Below are 8939 nucleotides of genomic sequence, written 5' to 3'. Positions count from 1 at the left end.
AAATGGTGCTGATTTTTCTTTCTAAATGCGCAAAATTATTTATTTTTATTTATTTATTTAACGTAATTCCAGTGTATTACCTAGTGCTCGGGTGTCAGCATCCAGCTCATATCAAAATATCCAGGTTTTAACAGGGGAAAAAAAAGGCTGCGACTGGCTCCAGATAGAGGCTGGAGTTACAGTATGGTAGCAGTCTTGTTACTTAATCTGGAGATGTCTTAGTCTGGTTTGTTTCTATGCAAATATGTTTAATGTCATTGTGGCTATATTTTAAATGTGTTAAAGGTATTTTTAATGATGCAGTGATAACTTGGCAGTCTGATTTCCTGATGTAGGAAAAAAGTACAAAGTTAACTGTTAAGGTTACCGTTGCTATATGTTGTAGTCAAGTCACTTGACTACAAGTTGGAACAAGTTGACTAAGTAACAACTAAGACCGTGTGACACAACCCATCATACTTTGTCACATCTCAGCCATTCTTCCCAAACTTTGCCCTGGCAGCTGTCTGCCCCAGGTTGGTTGATTGATTTAAGAGTGCTAGCTAGAGTGGTACAGCTGCTTTCTTACAGTGAGATGAAGGAAAGATGACTACTTCTGTCCCTACTTGTGACTACTAAGTGTCCCTAGTGCTTTACAGTAGGATTGTAACATGATGTAGTTTGCCATGTTTGCAGGGCACTGGTTTTTGATACTTGCCTTGAAATCAGCCCAATATGGTCAAATTCTATACTTTGGAAAAACCTCTGATTTTTGTGTGCTTCCTGGAATATGGCAGAAAAATATTGTCAAGATTCTTTCTGCTCTGGGAATATTGTGGTCTTCCAAGAACTGTTTTTTGACAGCTTTTGGCAGCTGACCATCAAAAGTGGGAGAAAACAGGCTCTGACTCCTGTATGCTTGCTGTTCTCTCCCTCCAAGAGTTGGGAAAAAAAGACTAGTAAGGAGAAGGTAGAAGCAAAGGTGGTTGACTACCTGCAAGTGCCTCAACAACTGAGGAAAAAAGCTGTAATGCGATCTCACATTTTAATGTACACAAAAGAATTCACATAAGAGAAAGCACTCACAAATACCAGAAACACAGGAAAATCCTCAACCAATGTTTGCACTTTCTAGATGCAAAATCAATAAGAAAACTTGCAGGAAATTGGGCTTTGTTATTTTAGTTCTCCTAAAATGGAGTATTTGCGGCTCTTTAGCTTTATTTTCTAAGGATGTGAGGTTTGGGCATACATACAGCATTATGACTGTGTATGTCTGTCAATTCTTTTCTTAACTGAGAAAGCCACTGGAAGTTTTAATAAGCTATTACAGCTTTCAGGAATGCAAAGTTGTTACAAGTGTTGTGAAGGTAATCATCTGAGAGGAAGAAAGATTCCTTGTCAGTATGGTTGGGAGGAGAATTGTCTTAAGAGCTTGCACCTTTTTGTTTCTGTTACTTGCTTGGCTACTGTTAATACTGCATTTCAGAGGTTACATTAAAAGAGCATAGGTTCACTAAGTCAAGCACTTACATATTAGCAAATGCGTGTAGTGAGTTTTTTTCCCATGCAGTCTCAAAAGTTGGCTTGCCTTGGAATATGCCTTCTCTTGTATGGAAGTCTTCCTTTTTTAAATTCCACCCCCCCCCCCGGTTCCTCTGTCACATTCAGTATCTGGGTGCTCCTGGATTAGATGTTGTATGCTAAAGTAGACTGTTGTTTGTGAGATTGGTCCTGTGTTTGTTGTAGACACTACGTATAAGGAATTAGCTTAGACTGGTATTACCATATATAGCCTTATTCTTAATTTTTCTTTCTAAGCATAAACCATAGAGGACAGCAATGTAACCAATGCATTCACAAGGTATGACTCGGGCCAGTCTAAAGATTCTTTTTATGAGCCTGCCAGTTTTTCATTCTTGGAGGTTATGCATTTCTTCAAAGTCACAGTTTTGGGGGGACAGGTTGTATTTGGGCAGGAGGGGAGGGATTGCTGGAGTGCAAAGTGGATTGCAACAGAGAGGAAGGGAATTAAGGAATGGAGAGTTTGCGTACAAGGAAGGTGAAGCAGTTGCTTCTGCCTTTTGACAGAGTTGCTGAAAGGCTTTAGTAGAAATAGAAGCTCAAAGGGAAAGAGCTTTCACTGTCCATGAATTAACTGAGCTTCAAACCCATGTGACTTCTGAGGTAGCTCCACACAGGTTTGAGGCCTCTTGCAATCATCTCTGTTAGAGCAAGTTCTTGGAATTCATTGCTTAAAATCAGGCTCTTAGGCTGTGGATGTCTGCAATTCATTAATTATTACCTTGCAGTGAGGAATAATGGTAGTATTAATGGTCGAGTGGTGAGCTATGGGAAAGCAAGGACTGTTTATTCAGAACAAAATAATTTCTTAAAATATTAATTAGGTGGTTTCACATGCCTGTATTACTATAGAATCTTTTAGGTTGGAAAAGACCTTTAAGATCATCGAGTCCAACTGTAAACCTAATACTGCCAAGTCCACCACTAAACCCTGTCCCTAAGCACCACATCTACACGTCTTTTAAATACTTCCAGGGCTGGCAATTCAACCACTTCCCTGGGCAGCCTGTTCCAATGCTTGACAACCCTTTTGGTGAAGAAATGTTTCCCAATATCCAATCTAAACCTCTCCTGGCACAACTTGAGGCCATTTCCTCTTGTCCTATTGCTAGTTACTTGGGAGAAGAGACCGACCCCCACCTCGCTACAACCTCCTTTCAGGTAGTTGTAGAGAGCGATAAGGTCTCCCCTGAGCCTCCTTTTCTCCAGACTAAACAACCCCAGTTCCCTCAGCCGCTCCTCCATAAGACTTGTGCCCTAGACCCTTCACCAGCTTCGTTGCCCTTCTTTGGACACGCTCCAGCAACTCAATGTCTTTCGTGTATGTTTGTCCATCTTGGCTATGAAATTTCTAGCTCATGAAAAGTATTGCAGATCACATGCTTGGCCTTTTTATCTTATGGTGACAGTTTTATGCTTTCTGTTTTTTTGGAAAGAGCATTTTGACAGTTCGCTGGCTTGGGAATGTCACTTTATACCCTTTAAGGTCTGTGTCATCTTAGATCTTTTTAGAAACAGGTCAAATTAATTTGTGTTGCTTCTTCAGAAAAATTACAAATGTATAATGTGTTGGGTGAAACAGAGAAAATGGGATGACCATGATCTCTTTTGGCAATATCCAGCCCGGAAACTTGTGCTTTAATGTAAAGATTTATAATTTCCTTTGGTATGAATGTTTCATAAAGAAAAGTATGCTCTTTGTCTTCATAAACACATTAAGAAAAGCATGCCTGAAATCAAGGTAATTTCAGATAAATTACAGTGCTTCGAGTCTGTTCACTCCTCTGCTGGAAAATATATAGGTGTCATCTGTCAAGTACTGTGTTTCTTTTATATTAAACACAACTCAGCCTGCTGGGTGGTAAGTGGGATGCTTAGAGCAGACAAGGTGAGATTTATTAGTTCTTTCAGACTGATGGTGGTTGCTCTGTTCCATGAAACATTCTTGAATTTTCCAAAAACTCTATGTTTTAGTGGAACCACTGAAAGATGATGGAAACCATGGGTTTTCTACAGGTCTGGAAAATTAGGCCATCGGTCTCAAGCTGGGCACTTATTAGTATTTCTGAATTCTAGTATTAATGTTTTATTAAGGCAGAAATCAGTAAAAATTTGTTGAATAACTGGTCAGTGAAATGCAACAATAAAACCTTCACTAACTGACTTGCTGTTGTTAATATCCCCTAACTGAGATTTGAGATTTTTTCTTTGTTTGCTTTATTTTTGTAGTGCTGCCTTCCCGTTAGAGGCTTCAAGAGCTATCTGCTCTCCAAATCTGGATGGTATTCTTTTGCAATTTAGTTAGCATCACAGAGGATAGACTGTGTGTATAAGGACAGTCAGTAATTTATTATTGGGAAGTGGAGAAAATCATGTTGCATTTTCTTTGGGAAGTCTAAGGACTTCAGCAGTTGTAAACACTTCTCTCTTGTTGTTTCACCTGCCACCAGCTGATCAAATCATACTCTTCTGAAACCTTTGCCAAAATTTGAGACTTAGAATGTGTTGTACGGTGTTGGTGGTTGATATGTTGAATGAAGCTGGGAATGTTAGGACTTGGCACTCTTAAAAATAGTATTTTGAAATGGTTTGTTGCACTGTAGGAAGGCTTATCCAAGAACTAGCATAATAGGTTAGTACCAACATCCATGTTGTTCAGTACTTTGATCCTGACAGTTACGAACAGCAAAGTCTACAGAGGAACTCATTTTGCAGCAGATGCCATGATCTCCAAGAACAGGCTTCTTGCCAAGAGAAAATGGTCTTCTAAAGATTTGTTGAAGCTCTGAAGTGTAAAGCTTGGTAACTTTTGGAAAAAAAAAAAAATTTTGATTCCTCTAGGTGTGTTAAGAAAATATCTGTTCCACCTCTATGTATTTGTAGATTCTTGTTTCAGTGACTTTCTATAGCAGTGAGTTCCACTGACACTGTATGATGACTTTTTTTTTTTTTCTTTTAAAAGAAAAATGAAAAATTTTCCAAATATCCTCTTTTTCTTGACAGGAGGGACAGATGTTCCTGATCAGCCCTTTCAGTCTCGTTGTTTCATTTCTCTACATTTAACCTTAATATCTGGTAAGCTGTACTGTTTACAGAAAGTAAAGTGGGTTCTGTGTCCAGTTGATTATCGTGACGCCCTGTGGGAAAAGCCTGAGTTTAGCTGGCTTAACCTTATGTTACATAGGCAACTTGGGACAATAGGTAATTTCAGAAAATCAGTTTACAGACATCATTTAACTACTTATGTTTTTCCATATCCTCTTCAAAGTAAATTTTGGTAACAGCTGGCAGTATGTCTTTGAATCAGAACATTGGCATTCAGTATTGTCAGTGAAGAATCTCAGTCTGTGTATGAATAGCTCGTGTATATGGCTGAAGTGGCAGCATCTCTTTACAAATAATTTGGGTTTAGGGCCAGTTGTTTCCCACAGGGAAAAAAAAAAAAGGCATTGTAATTGTTTTGGCAAGCTAGTGTGCTTTTACTTTGTCCAGTTTTACTTTTGCATACAGTTACCTAAACTACTTTTCGTAGGACTGTTCAGTGGAAAGCAGATCTCACCTAATTGATACTTAAAGCTGTTGAACTTCCATAAGAAATGGAATTTTACTTCTCCTGCATGGCATCTGGGTTTTTTGTGGTTTTGTTTGTTTGTTTGTTTTTTAAATGCAAAGCAAAACAAGTGCTTTGATTTTATGCGCTTCATGAAATGTTTGCTAAACTTATGCTTTATTCTTTCTTGTCAGGTTGTCCATTGCTGTTGTACCTGAAGAGGTGACCATTTGCTGTGAGTTAATGATGTTTATGCTTCCTCCTATTTTTTTTTCTCCTCCTTTTTCTTCTGTGATGTAACATTATGAAGGAACATACTGTGCAAGATTTTGTTGCAGTTAATAATACCAACACTCACTTCCTTGAGAGAAATGTTCTTTAACATATACCAGAATAAAAAAATTATGCTTTGGTACGTTACTATGTTGTGTGCCTAATCCTGAAAAAGAGAGAACCTTGCCCCAAATAGCTTACTGTTTAATGAGGATCCAGTCAGTGTGTGTAACCAACATCAGGAAAAACAAGGGAGAATAAGGCAAACATCAGTAATATGTTAATGTGAACAAACCAGGTAAAATTACTGTAACCCTGTACTGCCCATCTATTTAAGACACAGTGTCATTGTAGGAGTAATCTTGAGGCATTTGAAAGAACCAAAGGTAGTAGTGTTAAGAACCTCATTTAAGGAGATGCTGTATCTTTGCATGTGAAAAGAGGTGTAAAGAGTGGTGTGGTAACCAGTAGTGGCAGCTTGTTTTGCTGTATGTCTTGGGCCTTGGACTGTAATAACATTTTATGCTACAGCACACTGGCACCTCCTGCTAAATTTTGTTCTCCATAGCTTATCCTACCTGGCTTCTTGTGGTTTAAGGGCGGGGTAGTGTAAAGGCAGGTAGTGTAAAGTAGAAAATAATACCGGCTGTGTATGACCAAAAGAAGGTTCCTGAGGTATTACAAGAGTTTGTGGTTTTGTTTTCCATCTCATGGTTTCTATAGAAAAGTATATATGTTTCTTAGAAATCCCTGTGTTATGGAGCTACGCTGGATTTTGGAGGTCAGTGTAGCTGGACTGTGTAGATACCAAAACATTATTGCTATTCAAATATCTTTTCTTTTCCTAGTGTAACTATTGTTTGGCTGATGTAATGATCCACAGTTCAGTGGAGTTTAGGAAAGATCAGCGAGAGGTTCCATGTTGAGGATATCTACAAGATGGAGTTGCAAGCAATAAAAATATAATTGTTAATTAATTTTTCTGAAAGGTGTAAGATTTATTTTCCCACATGGAAATTGTTATTATAATACCATTTCACTGGATTTTTCTAGGAGTACAAATGGTTCTCTTAAGTGTATTCTGTTAATAAAAAAACCAAAACCCAACAAAAACCAAATCAATATGGCTGTGTCTCTCTTCAGCTTGTATTATATAATGCTTTCAGGAATGATGGTTCTCTCTTCTCCTGTCTGAGGCAGATAAAACTACATGAATATAAAACTGAAATCCACAATCTTGCATTTGAGGGTATGGATGAATACATAAAGCGTCAGTCTACACTAGCAAAATTCTCCTTGGAAAGATTCAGCAGTTCACAGTATTTCTGCCAGAGTGTTTGTTAAACCAAGAGGAAAACCAAAAACTCATGCATATATAACTTTAGGGTGAAAATGCTGGGTATCACTAGGACCTTGCTATCATTGGTTTCCACAATAGTTTTTAGAAAAATACCCACTTCAAATTCACTCTCAACCAATGTATTAAATACTCTTATGCTGGAGGTGAGGTTTTTACTTGCTCATAATATAGTTCACTATCTTTCATCTAAATTACATGCCTTTTAATGAAGGTGGCTTTTATCCTCGGTTTAAGGGTCTACTTGATTAAAACTTGACATATGTTATAGTCTGGGAGCCTGTTAGGAGGTCCATTTGTGTAAGACATCTAGTGTTCTGAAAAACCAAGAGATGATCCAGGTTTCAGGGTTGCACACTGAGCCCACTGCCCGAGATCCACTCCCTACAGATACTGCAGAACTGCCAAAGGCATCTTTGATAGATGATGCTTCTGCTGATGTTTCATGTATAAATTTTCACTTCTAACAAGTGTGTGTCCCAGCCCAACCACCTGTTCCCTAAATTCACCTTCCTTTGTGCCACATACTGTATTATGGTTAGGTAGCTGGAGATAGGATTGGATATTACAGTGCATCTTTTTTCAAGAATGTCCTGATATTTCACTGTACTGTGTGACTTTACACAGAAGCTTTTGCATCAATTAACTGGTAGCAGTCTTTGCTGCACAATAATCAGTGGAAGCACAAAAAGGAATCCTACTCTATTTGTTTAAACACTTTGAATTTCATAGAGCATCTGTATTCATGACTGAACATCTGTAAAATGTAAGCTCCTTATGAACATTGTACCTGGCAGTGCCTGAGCTGAATATATTGTAAAAAATTAACGAAAATTAGAAAAGGCATAAAAAAACCCCACAGCAGGTATCCATGTGTTTACAAAAATCAATAGCCCATCAGACTTTAGGGTCATGTGATATTAGTCACTAGGACTAGATAGGAGTCCAGTGCCAATAAAGGTCCTGGAAAAAATACTATTAAGATATGATCAAACTTAGAAAATGAGGACTTTTTCTCAGTGCAACTGCAGAAGATAATGATAAGACATTAGTTAGAATGAGAAAATTGGTAATCACTGTATTTAAATTTTAAATTTTAAAACGTGGCAGTACTAAGCTAGTTACAATGTGGGTTGGTTTTTTTCTTTCTTTCTTTCTTTCTTTCCAGATCTGTGATGCTGAGTTGTTTGGCTACTTCTGCATATCCCTCCCACTGTCAAAGAATGCAACAAAGTTCTGTCTACATACAAAGCAAATACTGCGAGTAATCCAGCCTGTTAACAGGAAGATCAGTAAGTGGGAAATACATGATGAAATGTTAGGCTTGGTAAAACTTTGAAATGAAGTGAGAAGAGTTTGTTTTGCCCCCCCCTTCCCTGTTGTAGGGGTTTTTTTGGAGGGGGGGTTGGTTTCTGTCTGTTGACAAACATTCTAAAATTGAAATTGTACAAGCACCAGATAATGGTCAGTAAAGTTGTGAGGTAAGAGATGAACTTTATAAAATATATAACTCCAAAAGAGGAATTCTGAGCACATGTAAGGCAAAAGCTATGAAATACAAGCCCTGTGCAAGACACTTATTCACTGTGTTGAGTATAGTTTTATACTGAGTGCTTTTCGAGGTGTGTTTCTTGGAAAGGCTACTGTAAAAGAGGCACTAGCAGTGTCTTTACCACTGTCAGCCTCACAGGTAGGATGCTTCTTTCCAGAGAACAAGCAATGAGATTTTTAAGATTGTTTTGCTTTTTAAATTAAACTACAGAGTTTAAGCTACATATAATTTGGGGAGTCTGACTCCATATTTAGGAATTCTTTGTATTATTACATTGTTGGAAACTGCTGTTTGTAGAACCCAAGGTTTGTTGAGAAGACTAAGCATGTGGTTTAGATCGAGGGCAGTGGCTAAAAAGGGATGTTTTGGGGCCAAAGTAGGAAAAAAAAAAAAAAAAGATGGAAGACCTGCTAGCTAGCACAAGCATATTCCTAACTAGGAGTTATTTTTCTGATTCTGGGCCTAAAATAGCTAGGTTTTGTTTCTATTCTTTGTACAGCATATTTTGAAAATGTAGGATTAAAAGTAGCTTTTTTTATATTGTTAAAGGAGACTACTGGACCACAGTTGAGAGATAAAGTGCAGTCACTAACTTAACACAGTAATAGAGCCTGCAGTGCTCCTTGTTACTTAAAAAAACCCTA

General features: G+C 37.9%; 1 long non-coding RNA gene across 1 annotated transcript; it reads left to right on the top strand.

Annotated features, from left to right (window-relative positions):
* The first annotated feature begins 2753 nt into the window (after positions 1–2753).
* Positions 2754–8114, top strand: LOC142407175 (uncharacterized). Its single transcript, XR_012774828.1, has 3 exons — positions 2754–4638; positions 5308–5348; positions 7912–8114. It is a non-coding gene; the product is annotated as an uncharacterized LOC142407175 (long non-coding RNA).
* The last annotated feature ends 825 nt before the right edge of the window (positions 8115–8939 follow it).

The sequence above is a fragment of the Mycteria americana genome, chromosome 3 (genome assembly GCF_035582795.1).
Source record: "Mycteria americana isolate JAX WOST 10 ecotype Jacksonville Zoo and Gardens chromosome 3, USCA_MyAme_1.0, whole genome shotgun sequence".
Classification (NCBI taxonomy): Eukaryota; Metazoa; Chordata; class Aves; order Ciconiiformes; family Ciconiidae; genus Mycteria; species Mycteria americana.
The sequence above is the reverse complement of the archived record's forward strand: the minus strand, read 5'-3'. Positions and strand labels throughout refer to the sequence as shown.